Genomic DNA, 5357 nt, shown 5'->3' with positions numbered 1-5357 from the left:
CTGGCTGTCTGGTGCAGTCTTAACAACCTGGAGCTTAACACGCTCCTGGGCACCACAATCTCTCAGGACCTGAAGTGGGACAATCTCATTGAGAGACACAGGAACAGTTTCTTCCCTCAGGCAATCCATCTCATGAACATTTAACAATAAACGTGGAACACACAACACTATTATACATTATTTATTTAACACACATACTTATTACATTTCAAATTTGCACATATCATACCTGTACATACATAATTATCTATATTATATATTGTGCTTTTGTTATTTTGTATATTGTCTATTTTGTATATTTGTATATTATTCTTTTTATTATCTGCATCCTGTCTGTTCACTGCCATTCTGTTGCAGTGTGGAGCTTCTAACAAATTCCCAAATTCCTCGTATGTGTAAACATAGCTGGCAATAAAGCTCATTCTGATTCTGATTCAGAAAACTTTCCGATAGGTGCAGAATTCATGGTTCCATCAATTATGGCAAGTCGTCCAGGTCCTGAAGCTGCAAAGCAGCCCCAGACCATCATACTACCACCACCATGTTTGACTGTTGGTATGATGTTTTTTTTATGAAATGCTGTGTTGGTTTTACGCCAGATGTAACAGGACACACACCTTCCAAAAAGTTCAACTTTTGTCGCATCAGTCCACAGAATAATTTGCCCAAAAGTATTGGGGATAATTAAGATATTTTTTGGCAAAAGCTTTTGTGTACTTTTTGGTCAGCAATTGTTTTTTGCCTTGGAACTCTTCCATGGATGCCGTTTTTGCCCAGTCTCTTTATTATTGTTGAATCATGAACACTGACCTTAATTGAGGCAAGTGAGGCCTGCAGTTCTTTAGATGTTGTTCTGGGTTCTTTTATGACCTCCTGGATGAGTCGTCGTTGCGCTCTTGGAGTAATTTTGGTAGGCCGGCCACTCCTGGGAAGGTTCGCCACTGTTCCAAGTTTTCTCCATTTGTGGATAACGGCTCTGACCGTAGTTCACTGGAGTCCCAAAGCCTTAGAAATGGCTTTATAACCCTTTCCAGACTGATACATGTCAACTATTTTGTTTCTCATCTGCTCTTGAATTTATTTAGATAGTGGCATGATGTGTTGCTCTTTAAGCATGCTTCACTTTGTCAGACAGGTTCTATTTAAATGATTTCTTGATTCAACAGGTCTGGCAGTAATCAGGCCTGGGTGTGGCTAGATAAATTTAACTCAGCTTTCTAAAATAATGTGGTTAATCACAGTTCTTTCATGATTTAACAGGAGTGGGCAATTCATTTTTCACGTAGGGCCAAGTAGGCTTGGACAGTTTTTTTCCCTTAATAAATGAAATCATCATTTAAAACCTGCATTTTGTATTTACTTGCATTATCTTTGCTTAATATTAAAATTTGTTTGATGATCTGAATCTTTTAAGTGTGACAAGTATACAAAAAAAACAACCTCTTCACGGCGATTCACAAAGACTTTTTCTATGTACACAAAAGGCCTATTTCTCTCAAATATTGTTATAATCATGCTGTCTAATCAGCATCTTGATATGCTACACCTGTGAGGTGGATGGATTATCTCGGCAAAGGAGAAGTGCTCACTAACACAGATTTAGACAGATTTGTGAACAATATTTGAGAGAAATAGGCCTTTTGTGTACATAGAAAAAGTTTTGAGTTCATGAGTTCAGCTCATGAAAAATGGGGGCAAAAACAAAAAGTGTTGCGTTTATAATTTTGTTCAGTGTATATATATATATATATATATATATATTGGATATAATTAAACATTTATGAAAATGTGTTTTTCCTACCTTGAAGATCCACATGAGATTGTCTTTGAAATTCTTTTGGTTCCTGTGAGTCTGAAAGTCTGAATCTAATGTCTCATATTGAACCCTGTTAAGAAATTAAATGCTGAATTTACAGGCAAAATATTAGAGATATCTCCATGCATCTTTTTAACAAAGAAAAAAGGAGCATTTGGTGTACAAGCTGAAAGCATTATTTAAGTATAGAATCTGGGTAACTATTTTTTCTTTAGCTCATGGCAAAGCATTGTGGTACTGACTAAGGCTCCATGAGTAATTCAAATAAAATTGTAATCACTGTATGGCTTAGTGCAATTATCAAATAGCAAAAGACTATGATCTAATTCTAATTGAATAAATATACAGTCTGATGCACTGTATGTTATAGAGTGAACCACAGCAATGTGTTAATTTACATGTGCACAGCTTATTTGCGTCAGTGTCTCAGAGCAGCTTGGTCCACAATAAAATATGGTTTCTCACAAACTCCAGCTCTGCATATTTTGTGAGTTTAATGTGCATTTGAGAACACAAGAAGCACAAGGTGCAATTTTTCACATTCAAATAATTTCCAACATTATGGACAGATATTTTTACTACATTTGCAATAATTTATCATGATATAATGTATCATTAAATCATTTTGTAAGTATTTATAAACCTGTTGTCAACTAAACACAGAAATGTAAATGTCTCCCAGTAGTCCCCCCCCAAAAAAGCGTATGGGTTTGACACTTAGAAATAATTAAATTAATAATGAAGTATTATAATTTTACTAAAGTGGAAATCATTAAAATTATAAAATGTATTTATTTATTATTTTGGTAAATTTTACACAGAGATGCAAACCAAAAACACTGCTGAAAACGTTTTTTTTTTTTTTTAGTTCATAGAGTTTAGCACGTTCACAAATCCTTTCATTACAAAAAAAAAATAAAATAAATAATCAGATTAAGAGATTCATTGTGCAGTGTTGTCGGCTTCATTGATTATAATGGGAGTTTTCACTCCGTCAGTAAAGTTGCAGCGCTGAGCTTTATTGATTATAATGGGAGCGCACTTTGCTTGCTTTTATATATAATATAAATGTGTCATGCTGCTAACTGCACATTTCAAGGTTTCTGAATTGACAAACTTATTTAAATATGGGATTGAATCCAAAACTGCAATGATTGACAGTGATAATCACAGCAATGGACAGAACAAAAACCTGATATTGTATAGATCTGTGCATCTTGGAATGTAAATGCAAACTAATAGATCTGCCACTTGTTCTATGTAATGTGTTACTTCTTATAGTAAGACTGCACTTCTTGTATATTTCAGTGAGCAATTGAATAATAGTTCAATAATAATAAAAAATTAATTTTAATTGTATCGCATTTTATGAGTGCACAGCACTGAGAAGTGCTGTTTATGTTGTTTATATATTTATGCTTGAACACAAGCAACACATTTGTTCCTGCAGAAATTCATGCCGTGCTCAATAATTCAGTTATCCACTTATTTGTCACCTAAGCTATCAATTTCATATTGATAACGAGGTATTCGATTCTGGGATCATAATGAAGCCAGAATTTTGGTATTGAGCCAACCCTAATCAGCAGAATATGGTAAAACCATGTTTCCAATGCAGTAACAACAGAATATCAATAAAACACAATACATCTCAAGCATGTCTTTTAATAAACATTAGATTAGATTTGAACATATTGTTAATGAATTGATATTGATTCTCAACTTTAAAATCACGATTCAAAGTCTACATTTAATGTATTGTTAAATGTACACTTTAAATCCATTTGTGAACGTGCTTGTGTTTTGATTTTCTCTTTTATTAAAATATTTGTTTTAAATGTTTCAGCACATTGTTTATTTCCAGACTTGAATTTGATTTTGAATTCCAGATTTTGATTTTGAATTGTCAACCTATTTTTGTCGATGTTTTTGGAGAAACACATGAAATATCTTCTAGTACATGCAGTTCTTCACTATTGAAGCTACTAATCCAGTACAACAAATAAAAACTAACTACTGTTCATTCTGACAGAGAAAATGCTCACGAGCCCTCTAGTGGCTGCCTGTGTAAGTATATTATTGGAAAGAAGCTTGCATCACATAAACAACAATTGAGAAATTAGCTAACAGAGCAATATAATGTAAAACACATGAAATACCTTTTGGTAGATGATGATGTTTCCTCACTTAAGTTTGGTGGATAATCAAGTGACCGGTCACTCTTCACAGACACAGAGCTGGAAAAATGTGAACCTGATCTTTCACTAACAAACCACAGAAAAAAAAATACTTCAGCCTCATTTGGAGAGATTGAATTAAATAAAATTCAGTATAGCTGTAGATTTCCATTTCTCACTACTATAGATAGTTGTATTTATGTTTGGGTGCCTGTTCTGTCTTTCCGTGGTGAATGTATGCCCCCTGGTGGCTTCCTGTGTAATTGTATTGTTGAAAAGACTGAGCTCACTAAAGAGTAAACCAACTCATTCTGTGATTTCCTGTTTTATCCAGTCAAGTTATCACATATACCTTAGTGGAGAAATTAGCTAACAAAGCAATGCAATGTAAAACGAACAGTCACTGTACAAAGACACAGAGCTGAACACATGTGAGTCTAATCTTACACTGATGACACGAAGAACAGAAAAAAAGAAAAATACTCGATCTATTGTTTTATTCCGTCAAGTTCCATCACATTTACCACAGTGAAGAAATTAGCTAATGCAATGCTCTAATGTAAAATACCTTTTAGTAGATGTTGCCTCACTGAATTCCGGTGGTACATCTTTTGACCAGTCACTCTTCACAGACACAGAGCTGGACACACATGAGCCTGATCTTACACTAATGACACAAAGAACAGAGAGAAAAAACACTTTATTACAGGAGATTCCTCTGTCTCAGTTGAAGAGTTTAGTTTAATTCAAATTATGTCTTGGTCTGAGATTTCATCCCAAAAACGGATCAGGTCAGCTACAATGGAATCTAAACTGGTAAACAGTCAAGTGAAGCACTGGTTCCTCACCCTGCACAATATCCATTTCACCATCAAACATATCTATTAGACGTTCAGCCAACAGTCCGTGGGCCTGACGTCTGAGGCTGTTTTCCAACTGTCATTTTTTGTAATTACTGTTGTTACATCACTCTGTCAAGTGTGTTTTTAAAATTATTTATTTATAGTCCCAAAACATCTACAGTCATGATGGAAGCACTTTGCATGTGCCATTGTCAAGCCCTGTTTGCCAGGCATATTTCTATATTCTAAGTGATAAAACTCCACATTATTTAAGTTTACTATGCACTAAATGTGCACACTGATGGACATTCAGCCGGTTGTTTCATTTTCAATACAACTGAGATGCAAGATGTCACGAGAGACAAGATGTGAAATGAGAGAGCGAGTTCTTGCTGTAATAGGAGAGACACAAAAAAGCGTCAGCTTGAAATACAATACGAGAGACATGAAAGAAGTGCTGGCTTGAAATACCTGGATCGGTCTGTTATACTCTGTTGCTATTGATGATGCAAATAGCTTTAT

The 5357-nt window shown here is 34.7% G+C and overlaps 1 long non-coding RNA gene across 1 annotated transcript; it reads right to left on the bottom strand.

Annotated features, from left to right (window-relative positions):
• Window positions 1–1806: 1806 nt before the first annotated feature.
• LOC107574309 (uncharacterized) lies at window positions 1807–4585 on the bottom strand. The gene is made up of 3 exons (XR_001607653.1): window positions 4562–4585; window positions 3976–4080; window positions 1807–1886 (listed from the first exon to the last, which is right to left on the bottom strand). It is a non-coding gene; the product is annotated as an uncharacterized lncRNA (long non-coding RNA).
• Window positions 4586–5357: the final 772 nt, after the last annotated feature.

Source organism: Sinocyclocheilus grahami, unplaced genomic scaffold (assembly GCF_001515645.1).
Source record: "Sinocyclocheilus grahami isolate Dianchi unplaced genomic scaffold, SAMN03320097.WGS_v1.1 scaffold2178.1, whole genome shotgun sequence".
NCBI lineage: Eukaryota > Metazoa > Chordata > Actinopteri > Cypriniformes > Cyprinidae > Sinocyclocheilus > Sinocyclocheilus grahami.
This window is presented reverse-complemented; position numbering and strand designations above follow the sequence as displayed.